We start from the raw sequence: 13,841 nt of genomic DNA, 5'->3' as shown, positions 1-13,841 counted from the left end.
CAGCCTGATACCACTGTTGAAGATATACATTTTTGAAGATTGGTGGTAGATTATCGTTATTTCTGATGGGGGTGTAATAGTTTAATTTAGCCAGTCCAAGCACTTTGACACCACAGGCATCCCCTGGCACTCTCCCCTAAAAGTGAAAAGTAAGGAAAAGGCAGTCCTGAAGAACTTAGGATACAATCATCGTGCAATAACTTGGAGCTGTATTGCAGAGCGGCAGCCCAATAATATAATTTTAAATTAGGAAGAGCCCACTCTCCTCTGTCTCTAGGTAGAGAAAGTAGATTAAATACCCTTCTAAGTTGTGAGTAGGCCCAAAAAAATTGGGAAAAATGTGTTAAAAAATTCGAAGCATGTGGTTATTAAAATGTAGCTGGATTGTCCTAAAGAAATAAAGTAACTTGGGAAAGTAAGTCATTTTTAAAACATTACATCTCCCTACTATTGTGAGATGTAAGTTATTGATTTTTCGAAGTGACTTCTTCATGCCAGCTGCCAACGGGGTCAGATTTTCTTTAACTATTAGCTCTAGGTTGGAGACTGTGTTAACCCCTAAATATTTGGCTTCCTTGGTGATTCTGTTATCAGCCTAAGTTATCTTCTCATTTATGACAATCTGCGTTTTTGCTTTGTTGTGGGCATATCCAGAAATCATTCCAAAATCTTGGGCTTCTTGCTCCAGGGCCCTAATGGCCGATTTAGGTTCTGGTGTTATTATGGCCAAGTCATCGGCATAAGCCATAATCTTTGTGTCCGTGCCAAATCTACTCACTGCTGTTAGGTCAGGGTTCAATTCAATTCTTTTAATCAGAGGGTCAATATACAGGGCAAAAAGTAACGGGGAACAAGGACACCCTTGCCTCGTCCCTCGCAATATCTTTATTGTTTTGACAAATGTCCATTAATTAATATTCTAGCTGTAGGGTTTTGATATAGTGCCTGTAATGCCTAGACTATCCTGGGACCAAAGCCGATCCGCCGCATGACAGCCCATGAAAATTGCTAGGAAACCCAATCGAACGCCTTTTCGGCGTCCAGGAGGATTAGTGAGATCAGGTCTCCTGTCACCCCTGCGGCGTCAAATAAAGTGATGGTCAGGCGGATATGCTCGGCAGTGCCTTTTTTCGGGATGAATCCATGTTGCCAACTAGAAACTAGTGGCTCAATATTTAAGGATAATCTATAGGCAATGATTTTAGAAAATATTTTAGAGTCAGTATTAATAAGGGTTATTGGTCTATATGATGACATCTACAGGGGTGATTTATCTGTTTTGGGAAATATTACAATTTTAGCGGTTGACCAAGAGCTTGGGGGAGAGGCCCCTTCAAAAATAGAAAGTACTACATCAGTAAAAAGATGTTTTATTTGCTGCGAATAAACTCTATAAATTCAACCGGGATATTATCCATTCCAAAGGCTTAACCATCTGGGAGACTTGCTAATGCAGTTGCAACTTCCTCCCAGACTGGGGGAATTTCCATTAGATCATAAGTATCACTATTGAGTTTGACTATCAGTATTGTCACTAGGTAATCGCTAATCTCAATTTTTCTGCATTCAATAGACCTTGCCGTCTCTTCACGATATAGTTGCTCATAGAATTCCCTAAAAGCCTCCTCTATTTTATAGGGTAGGTGGGTATCCCTTCAGAGTCTGTTTGGATTGAGGAAATTGCATTTGCAGTTACCTGTTGCCTAGTGGAAATAGCTAGTTGGTGACCAATAAGCTCGCTCCATTCATAACGTTTTTCTTGAGACTTTGCCTACTCAGCAGCTATTCTCTCAGCTAATATGGTCCCCAGCTCTGCCTTGGTAACAGATACCATTGTCTGTGCCTCTTCTATTCTTATTCCTGTCTGAAGTGCCTGTATTAATTTCTTTTCAGGATCTACCATTTGTTTTTGTAAGTAATTAGCCTGCATTTTCTCCTTTGTATTCCTTCTAATGGAAAATCGGAGTGTCTCCCCCCTTATGCCTGCCTTTAATGTGTCCCATGCCACCATTGTTGGTGCTGTTCCGGTATTTCTGTCCAAGAACTCTTGGTTCCAGCCCATCATATGTTCTCGATAACTATTGTTGTATAGAAGTGCCTTTTCAAATGTCCAGTTAGAACTCGCCCCCTATCGACCCATCCTTCTAAGTTTAAAATGAGTAGATTAAGGTCCGACAATAGTTGGGGGCAGTATCGATACAACAATCATAGGCTAGCGCAGCTGAGACAAAAAAAATCAAGCCTTGCCAACGATGAGTGAGGGGCTGAAAAAAAGTGAAACCGTTTTGATCAGGTTTCAGGTGGGCTCAAACATCTTTTAAACCATGAGTGTTTATCAGGTTGTGCACTGCCCGGAAAATTTTAGGTTTCCTTCCTCTATAGCTCCAGGATTTATCTAATTTTCAGGTACTAGGCAAATTTAGATTTAAGTCACCACATAGTATTATGGGCAGCAGACAATGTGCTAATCCCTGGATCCTCAAGATTGATTGCATAAATAGAACAAATCGTAAAAGCAAGATTAGAGGGGAGAGAGCATCCTACAATCACCCATCTTCCTAAAGAGTCAGATTCAACCTGGTTAACTACTAAAGGTAATGTTTTCCGGACCATAATCCCAACTTCCTTAGCCCAAACGCCTTTCGACTTTACCCCGACAATTTTATATCCTAAAGAGTTCAACAAAGATTTCTGGGCCCCTTCGATATGGGTCTCCTGGAGGCACACAATGTCCGCCCCCATTAATCGTAGAACCTGAGCAGTTTTTTGTCTTTTTAAAGGATCATTCAGGCCACATATATTTATCGAGACAATTCTAAGTTTGTTTGGTGTACTCATTATCAGATTTTAAGTGTAATCCTGTGTGATTACTAGGGACAATAGTCTCAGATAGAGAGCTAAAAACATTTATTTTTTTTGTCTTTTTGGTTATTTCTAACTCTGATTAAACCATACATGAATAACTCTCACCCTCCTCCTCCCCCCAACCCCACCTCCCTCTGCCCATCTCCCCTGGCCCCGCCAGTGCCGCACATCCCCCTTCCCCTGTATCCCATTCTCCTATCCATACTTGTAAGTGCTAATGTTCCTAATTTTCCTAGAGTGTCTAACCACATTTTTAAACAGAACAAACATTTTAACTTTTTGTCCCACTGTGTTCATTGCGGACCCCCTTTCCCTCCCCCATAACCCCCCCAAGAAAAGCAGTCAGGGAAACCCTGAGCTGTGACCAAGTGTGAATCCCAGTCGCCAGCCTATTCAATTTTTTATCTACTAGTCAGCGAATTTAGGCTAGTCTGACCTCCCCATGAGAAATAATCTTAAGAAGAAAAGAGAAACAAAAAGTCTTTGGTGAGAGATTGCAATTAGGTCCGCCATCACGTTTGGCAAAGTGAGCCGTATCAAAGTCTTAGGCTTCATGCATCATTTATTTTTCCTTCCCACAATATCTTTGAGATATTCCCCAGCTTGGACCTCCTGGTCCCAGTTCCAGCCAGTTTATGATGGAAAGGTGGCCCGGAGCAGTTTGACAATATATCTTCTGGGGTCCTCACCCTCAACACCTTCAGGTATCCCCAACAGTCTCAGGTTATTTCTCCGTAGCCTATTTTCTTGCTCCTCTAGTTTGGACATTGAGTCAGTAAGACAGGCCTCGAGGGAAGCTCCTTGTTCCTTTACTTGAGATACTTCTGTTTCAATGGTCTCGGTCCGTGCTTCGACCATTGAGACCCGGTCGTCAATATCAGTGCAGATCTTACTTAATTTCCTGGTACCACCCTGAAGTTTTTTGGACACTCCCTTGGCAGCAAGACTATTGGATCTTACTTCTTCCTGGAACTGTTTAATAGAGTCAAAAATAGAGGTCAGGGAGGGCTCAGTCAGATGTCCAATGGCTAACTGTGGGCTCACCTCAGGTTGAAGGTTGGAGGCCCGCATGGGCAGTGGCCCATATGAATCAGAGTAGTCCCATTTCAACTGACTACCTCTTTTACTCATAGCCTTTTTTTAATGGTTCTAGTTGTGGGGTCAGAATCTTTTTCTTCTGATTTAATACTTTCTGTAGAACTAATAAAAACATTTTCTGTTCCGGACATAGACCCATTTGAGACAGAGAAAAAGTTTTCAACCATTAAGTCCGGGGTCTGCGGGTCTATAGGTCTGGAGTTGCCATTCTCTTCCAAGTGGTCACAAATCTCAACCCTTCTATCCACCCGGGGAATATTTTCTGCACATTTGAGGGCAGCCATGGCAATGTCATGGGTACAGGTAGTGGGTTCCAGAACCAGCGCCGCCTTAATCGCGATGATCCCTTCACCAGTATCACCCATAGTTGCCCACAAAATAGAGTCATTCAGTTGTATGGCCCCTTGTTCTGAGTTCATCTGGCTAGACAGCTTTGGGTTATCAGTGTTATTCCCAACGCATGACCTTGAGTCTATAGAGGTAGAGGTAGAGGTAGATATAGACGGCACCTTAAGAACAGGGAAACATTTGGCAATAGATGGTGAGACCCCTGCTCCTACCGCTGCATTCTCTTTTACCAAATGTATTCCTCCTGGCCTCCCCATACTTTTTTTACTGTTCCCTGCATCCCGTTTACCCTTGGGAGGAGGGTCCATACCATTTTTTCAGTTGTGTATTTCTTGTTTTCCTCTTGATTTATTGTTGTTTTCAATTTGTAGGTTTTCTGCCCCCAGGTATTCATGCTGCACTCTCTCATGTGCTTTTTCCGGCGCAATGTTTCGGGTGCCTCCTCACCGGTACTGTTACCCCTGCCCACCAGCCTGAGGCACTCTCGGGCCCAATCGGTTATGATAGTACCTGTCCGTCCCTTGTTTACGTTGCCACCCATGAAGCAGGAAAAACGCAGTGAAACTGAGATCCGGGTTCGGGGATTTGAGCTTCTGCAGCTCAAAACACGAGAAAAAGCACTGGGAATCTGGAGCTCAAGTTTGGACGCCGCTGAGGCTGATGCGGACATCTGCCAGAGTCCGTCCCAGGTCAGCTAGCCGATCGCCGGCTGTCAAGGCTCCTGCATGTGACGTCTGGTGTGGTGACTGGAAGGAAGGTAGCTCACACTAACGCCATCTTCTGCCCTCGCTCACAGCTGCAGAACTGTATTGAATGCTGATTTTTGCAGTGGGCCAGTTGCTCCCCTAAGTAAGGGATTTAATGTTTTACCTTCAACCTTACTTGTATCTTTTCCCACTTTTGGGGCTAATGTCTCTAAGATAGGGGGATATTTTAAGGGAGTGCAGTTGATAATCTCAATGTCACACTCCTTAAAGTTAAAGTAGCAACTTAAATCTAGAATCGTATTCTCAATTTCGTGGAAGACTCAAGTTGTTATGGTAGAGTAGCTGACAATATTATTTGCTGGAACTGAACTGAAAGAAGATCAGTGGTCTGAACAAACGATAAGTCAGTGATGGTAGAAATAAGTTTTAGGATTAGACTTCGATTGAGACACTCATGGTTACCCCTAGATTCATACAGGGGATGAAATATTATTTTCACACTAAGTCATACTTCTTTTTTCGACAAATCCCTTAACAATAATGATGGACCTGGATTACTATCATTCGCTAAGTGATTAGTTTGATATTCTCTAAAAGGTTGTATACTTGAGGATACACAGGGCTTAATCATGTCTGCTCGTCAGTCACCATGCATGGTCTGAATAACATGATCTTGAGGCAGGTACAGATCCTCATTATGAGCAATCAATTTAATCTTACATTGCAGGTTACAAACTATTTCACTACTAACATTTCCAAGTCTCTGCTTTTTCTCAATCCCACACAGAGACCTACCGTCACTCTTAATCCCTGCTCATTTGGTAGGGCCAACAATATTAGAAGCTGCCATATCAGCTGCATTCAAATAAACTTTTTGACTACCCCTTTGAAGGGTGATGTTCCTCGCACGTTATTTGGGGGACTTAGGTTTATATTCGGTCAAGTCAAAGAAATTTCTGGCTAGTAGGTTTAAAAGTGGGAAAACAGTTCCTAGTTTTGTCACACGAACCACTGGAACAATAGCTGTTTGGCTTTATTCTGAGCCTTGTGCAGTCTTTTCTTGGTGCTTTTTGTCAGAGGAAGCCCGCCACTGGAACTGTTGCCAGAACCCATAGAATTGTCAACCCGACTAATCTCAATGTTAATATTACTGGGTAAAATGGAGCTTCCATACCTTGCAGAAGCAATGGCCAGACATGCTTCAGGATCCCCATCCCTAGAAACCTTTGGAGGCATAACTTGCTGTAATTGTTAGGGCTTTGAGCACATATTTGCTATAGCTGGTCCCAATTCATTGTATTGAGTTGGGGATTGATCTGAATTCTTAATTCCTTTAGTGAGAGATCCTGCTATTGTTGGGAGGTCAGAGACTTTATCTAGAATGTGAGAAAAGGTGCATTTGATTAATTGATTATTAACATTTGTCTGAGCTCTTACCACTAGGTTGGTTAAATAGCCTAATTCAGCATCTATCCCATCACATAAACTGCTAAAGTATTTAATAAATCCACCTTGATGTCGAGCTTACTGGAATGAAAATATAATGCTGTAGTTATATCATCCATTGTGCTCAACTTCTTTTGCCACACTCTGTTATTATCGGCATTTTGATGTTTACAGGGGCACTCATCTACTGGAGAAGGGGTGTCATATTTGTCCAAAAACTAAAGGTCTGTGGAGTTCAAGGAGATATGTACTTGAACAGTGAATAAGCGGGCTGCTTGTTCTATCATCCCGATGGAAACTATTACAGGTTCTGAGTCCCTGGCATTCTCCATTACTCTGGCTCCCCATCAAGCTCTTAAAGGGTTGTTGGTCTATAGACCCCCTGGACCGACGGGATCCTTTTTTGATGAACTTCAGGCAGCTATGGCAGGGCTAGCTTTGAGGGCGGAGCATTGTGTGTTGGCGGGAGATTTCAACTTCCACATGGATGAGGGTGAGGATCCAGATGTGAACAAGCTATCTGACATTACGGCTCCCCTCGGTCTTGTGCCTTTTCTTTCTGGCCCCACACACAACAAGGGTCACACTTTGGATCAGGTCTTTTCCACAGCCCCTTTAGAGGATACAGAGCTTGCCCTGGTGCTTTGGTCCGACCACAGGCTGGCCAGGTCTGTATACCGGGCAGGGAGAAACTGTCTAGCACTTCGCCCAGACCACAGGGACCTGTCTCCAGGGCATTCCATCGTGTGAGTCCTGAGATGCTAGCCCAGGCTTCTCTTGACCATCCGTGTCCCCTCTCAGGTGACCTTGAGCAGGATGTGGACTCTCTGCAGCTGTGGCTGACTGATAGGCTGAATGATTTAACCCCTGTGCTGGCGCCCCGGGCTACATCTAAGCGGGTTTCTGCTCTGTGGTTTACGGAAGCATTGGGCGATATTCTGTACTTTCTAACCCCGCAATTCTCTCTCCCTCTGTGTTATACGACTTTTTTGTGCTATTTTACGCTTACCATGCTCAATGGGTCCCCAGGGTGCTTAAAATCACATCTTGCTTCATACTTTCGCCACGAAAGTATGAAGCAAGATGTGATTTTAAGCACAAAAAGGTCGTATAACACAGAGGGAGAGAGAATATCACAGATGAAATGTAAGAGGGAAAGTGTAGAAACCTGAGAAGAAGCAATGTCATAATTGGTTATATATTTTTTTTAAAATGACTGATGTTCGTAACAAAGTATTTAACAAATGTGAACCGGTCAGTTAAAATTGATTTTTATATTTGTAGATGCCCCTGAAGAAGGAAAAGCTTTTTCCGAAATGCATTGGGCCGTTTTAATAAACATTATGGAATGTGGAACCCATATAGGACTCCTGAGCTTTTGTGAAATAATTCCGTTCACCGAATAATTGAGTAAAATGAATTGATAATACACCTGAAGAAATGAATTAAAACAGTTAAAATAACAAAGAATGAGTAAGAGAAAAGCGAAAACATTGATCCGACTGATATGTTCCCCCCAGCTCAGGCATCCCAGGTGGCAAAAAACCTGGGAGTCAAGAACGATAATGGTCTGACGCTGAGATCTCAGATCCTTGGTCTTATGGGCACATGTTTCGGCATTCTTAAGATGCTCCGGAAGTTTCTCCGCCTGCTCACAGAAGAGCACAGGAAGATTACGGTGCAAGCCTTGATTGGCTCCAGATTGGACTGCGCCAACGTCCTTTATCTGGGTCTCCCGGATTACCTTGTGCAGCGACTACAGGTCATGCAGAATTCTGTGGCATGTGCCATTTTTGGCCTCCGCAGGCGAGCCAGAGTGTCCGGCCGTTTACAGTCGCTTCATTGGCTGCCTATCCGGAAGCGGATAGTTTTTAAGGCGCTGACCCTGGCCCATAAAGCGCTCTTCTTCTCGGGAGCAAAATATCTTCAACGCAGGCTTGTTTTTTATCGCCCTACTAGAGCTTTGCGTTCTGAATATTTGTCCCTTGCGGTGGTCCCCCGAGTAAGGAAGGCCCGTATTGGGGGGCGCTCCTTTAGTTTGAGGGCACCCCAGCTTTGGAACACTCTGCCACTGGCCTTACGCAGTACTTCTAATCTGCTGTCTTTTAGGAAGGGCCTAAAAACTTGGCTTTTTACCCTCTAGGTATGTTATTCTGCTGTTATTGAATGTTTTCATCTGTTATGTTTTCTTTTTATGAGCTGCCAATATAAAGCACCGGGACACTCCGTTGGAGTAGCCGTGCGCTATATAAATCAAATTTAACATAACATAACATAACATAACTACATTTTTTATATCCTGCTCAGGACTTGTAACTTTAATCTGTTACGGGGTTAAGGTTGGACAAGAGTTAGGGACTTGTGCACCAACACATATTCCTGGGCTGAATGGATTTAAGCCATTCATACTATTTGATGACTGAGTTATGGATTACCCCAGACTCTCGCAGACACAACCATTCTTAGTCATATAGGTGGGAGAATTATGGGAACTACAATTAGATTGAACATTGCCCAAACAAATAACAGAGGTATCCCAGTCACATTTATTTGAGACCTTTTTACAGTTGTCACAATAGGTTATGCCCAGTGATGAAACCTTTGCCTGTGTAGCGCTGGTCTTTCGTCACGCCGGCGTGATTTGAGCTGACTCATTGTTAGGTGGGATGACTTCAGAAACATACACACAACTAATTTGAGCTTTAGCAGCTATTTCATAAGAGTTCACCCTTTCAAATAGATTATTTTTTACAGTACAATCATGTAGAGATGTAGTAGCAGTACAGTGTTGCCGGTGGTCGTTCATTTCTTCACCCTGTGGTAAAACTCCAGCAGTTACTGTCTGAACTATTGGAGAGCACATGTTTGCTGAAAAGGAGTGGATAAAGATATCATAGCCTCGCGTTGGACTGTATCTGGTGGTTCAAAGAACTCCAAGATGCTAGGCTGAAAAGATTGGGTCCTACTAACGATAATTTAATTTGATACTCGATCAACACCAGATAACCCAAGATCCGGACTTGCCAAAGTCGTGCTACAGTCTGTCAGGTCCTTGGGTTTCAACTCATTACCATATAAAAGATACTTTGGAGAACAGGTTTAAACGCTCTTGGCTGTCTTCTGCCTTTTTGTTGATTGAGCTTGGAACAAAGGCTGTAACGCGCCTCTAGTGCACCCTGAGCTCATAATGAGAAGAATTTACCACCAGGGTCAACTTGGCCACCTTGTTGAGCAAAACACTTATCCTTATGTAATTAAAGTAATGTAAAATTGGAATAAAAATAGAAATAATGCTACAGCAGCTTATTTATATATCCACGCAGAAAAGTAATGGAAGTCATGCTCCAATAAATGAGGCCAAATACCAGCTACTGGAAATCCCCTGTACAGGAGTGAAGGGTTAAGCAAATCCCAGAAGGAAGGAAGGAAAAAGCTGACCACTAGGATCTCGAGAGCCCAAATGCATAAAAAGCACCTAAGTAGCAATTAATGGCAGTTGGTGGCAGTAATTAAGGGCTATAGACAACATAGCAGCAGCCGGTCCTATAGATCCAGGAGCAAGGCGGGGCCACCCCAGGGGAGCTAGCTGCACCAGCCTACTGCTGGACGCTTCCAGTCTACCTGGAAGCCTCCGCTGCTCTAAGCCTTGCTCCCACGGAAACTCCACAGAACTCTGCTCCCAGCCTATCCACGCCCTTGCCGCGCCCTCACCTTGTATTCTGTACCCACCAATAATTTGGCGGGCAAGTGGATGAACAAACAGCAAGCTCCAGCAAGCTTCAGGTAATCAGCTCTGCCCAGTCCACTTCCACCATCAACCGTCAACCATCAGTTGGCAACCGACACTCGCAAGCATGAGTAGATGCTGGGGCTATCCACACCAGGCAGACTTTGAGCCAATTTTGGGCTCTGGGATGTGAGCTTGGCACAGAGACTGCCGCTCAGAAACAGAGTCATAGGAGCAGAAGGATCAGCAAAGGACTGGGAGATTGAGACGGAACTAGGACCCAGCTCGTCGACTCTGTGGCGTGTGACGTCAGGGCAGCTTCCACTTCCGCATCAACAGGTAATACGAATTGGTGTATTCTGATGCCGGAAGGTGTTCCATTTAAACATTCATACCCTATAAGAAGATAGACCACCTCAACAGTTTGAGATGTTCACCCCTCATCTGCATGAACCATCTCAGTGGCCTGTGGTCTGTCTGCACCAGGAAGTGAGCCTAGGCAGGTATGATCGGAACTTCTTCAGTGCCCAGACCTCAACAAAGGCTTCTCTCTCAATCGCACTCCACCTCTGTTCCTGTGAAAGTACCCTTCTGCTAATGAAGGCTTACCAGTTGATCTAGGCTCTCTTCATGCAACTGTGCTAAGACTGCCCGTCATTTATTTCCATGAAGTAGCGCGTTTACTGAACATTGGGCCAAAGCCTTTCACAAGATGGCTGCCATGTTCATTGGCTTAGCAGAGTCCTTCTTCAGTATTTATACAGGAAACGAACGAAAGATTCCCATCACGAGAATTAAACTGAATATGGGAGAACGCTACAGAGTTAGCTTCACTAATAGAAGTAAGTGTTATGATAGCGAATAACTGACTGAGGACTAAACAAGGACTGCAGTTTTAGCAGTGACCTTTCATGTACGTTTACTTTACGTTACAGTGTGTTCGACGCAATATTAACAGATGAGTTTTTGAAGACTCGTAAGTAAATACATTTCAAGATCGAGCAAATTTTTTCTGTTTGCACGTTTGCCTTGTACCAATTTTTTAGCTCACAGATCGTAATATACGTTCACTTGAACACAATCCCCTCAATACTCACAACCAAGGGGTAACACTGCGAAGACGTTCCTCACAATTTTTATGGGTAATACCAGGTGTAATGTACAACCTACACGTGTGTCAAACACATGGGCAACCACTATGTATACAGTTATAATTTTTCTGACGAAGAGCATTTACTGCTCGAAATGCTTTGGAGTATGGGATATCATGAATATTGAACAATGATCTAGAATGAAAAATGATCAACAAACCAAACAATGTAATGAATAAAATTACAAGTTTTTGAAAATTCAAATAAAATACTCAATAACTGAACTATCACTAAAGAGTTGGAACCATTGAATCATCTTAGAAGGAGATATAGAGGAGCACATACAGGGGGATGCAGCCAATTACATTGGAAGCACAACTTTTGTTGAAATACGAGGCGTAACTAAGGGTGGAAACGTCACCCCTGGAGCACCTGGAAAATAAATCAAAATTATACACAACAGAACTTCACTAGGCTGTGCGCAAGCTATTCACTTAAGACTGCCCTTATGTCATGCTCTGAAGCTTCCATCTTCACAATGAATTGTTTAGAGAAATCAGGTGCTCCGAGTACAGGTGGTGTACACATGGTTTCCTTGAGGGTATTAAAGTGTGTCTGGCAAGCCTCTGTTCAGATCACCAGCCTGGGCTGCTTCTTTGAAGTCAGCTCTGTTAAGGGGGCAACAATGGTGCCATATTCCTTAACAAATCTTTTGTGGTGTCCTGTGGGGTCCAGGAAGGCTCTCACCTCTGTCTGAGTTTCAGGTGGTTGCCAGATCATGATAGTTGCTAGCAGGGCTGGAGGCTCCTCACAAAAATGGAGCACATACGACTCCCAGGGTTTTCTCACAACCCTGGCCGATACCCGCCCAGTCATCAACCCCACAGATAACATCGACGTAATAGAAAGTGACATCGCCCCCCTAACTAAATTTCCTCGTACTAGGCATCACAACTCCCACAGATGGTTCTCTGATGAGCTTAAGCAATACAAATTGAAAGTTCGCCAGCTGGAACGGATCTGGAGACCCGATTATTCCAATTCAGCCAGACTGTCCTATACGGTTGCGAGCAGAGAATACAAAACTGCCATCATCCTAGCCAAATCGGAACACTTCTCTAATAGGCTCTCATCTGCGGTCAACAAATCTAAGGAGGTGTTCAAAGTCATGAATGAACTCACCACAGACGACAGAAAGCTCCCAGCCCAGACCCCCACCCAAGAGACATGCAATGCTCTCAATCTCTTTTTTGTGGAAAAGATCATAAAAATCAAGAGCTCTATCCCCCCTCCACCCCAGTCACATCCCTCGGACACCTCCCCCAATAACCCCCTGACCCTTACCACATTTCCTGCCCTGAACCCCACCTCGTTAGCGGAACTCGCTACCCAGGTCAAATCAGGCTCCCCAAATGACAGCTGTCCGCCTACGGTCTTGCGGAATATCTGCCTCAATTTACCTGATTGCATTTTACCCCTGCTGAATGGCTCACTCAGCAGCGGTAACGTTCCGAGTTCTCTCAAGGAGGCCATCCTAGTGCCCCTCCTCAAGAAACCGGGCGCTGACCCCGCGGAACCATCCAATTATCGCCCCATCTCCCTCCTCCCTTACTTTTCCAAATTAATGGAGGCCCACGTCACTCGATGCCTTTGAAATTTTATTGAAACCTCTTGCCACCTTGAGCCCAACCAAGCCAGCTTCAGCCCTGCCCACTCTACTGAGGCCGTCATCCTGGCAGTCCTGGACACACTGAGGAGTCACGTGGATGCGGCGATCCCCAAGCCCTCGTACTCCTGGATCTGTTGGCCACGTTTGACACAGTGGACCATAACATCCCCCTCCACCGTGTCGTGCAGGCAGGCATCCAGGGCACTGCTCTTAAGTGGGTCGAGTCCTTCATGACTGGAAGAACACAGGCCATTCGTCTGGGCCCCTACACCGCAGAAAAAACTCCGACGACCTGTGGAGTCCCCCAAGGCTCCTCCCTCTCGCCACTGCTGTTCAATCTGTACCTCCGGCCTTTGATTCATTCACTTCAGAACTGGGACATTATTGTTTACAACTACGCCGATGAATTGCAGATTGTCTTCCCATTCAATTCCCCTCATGCCAATAACATGTTTCACACCGTCATGATTCACATCCAACACTGGATGAACCTGAATCAACTGAAGCTAAATCCTGGGAAAACCGAGCTCCTCCTCCCTGGATCTAGCCCTGCTCACTGGGGCCCGCAGTTCTGGCCCTCTGAACTAGTTTCCCCCCCCAATCCCGGTCAAATCAGTAAAAAGTTTAGGTGTGATGATCGACACCGAGCTATCCCTCAAAGCTCAAGTGGGCACTGTCATCTCATCCTGTATGTACCAGCTCCGGAAGATCCGCAAAGTCAGCCACTTACTACCACCCACTGCACTTACCCAGGTTGTCATCTCTCTGGTACTTTCCAGTCTGGATTTCTCCAACTCCCTTTACTACGGTCTCCCACAATCACTGTTGCACCGCCTCCAGGTTGTTCAGAACCAGGCGGCCCGCCTCATCCATAAAATTCCCAAATGGCA

Source organism: Lissotriton vulgaris, chromosome 7 (genome assembly GCF_964263255.1).
Source record: "Lissotriton vulgaris chromosome 7, aLisVul1.2, whole genome shotgun sequence".
Lineage (NCBI taxonomy): Eukaryota > Metazoa > Chordata > Amphibia > Caudata > Salamandridae > Lissotriton > Lissotriton vulgaris.
This window is presented reverse-complemented; position numbering follows the sequence as displayed.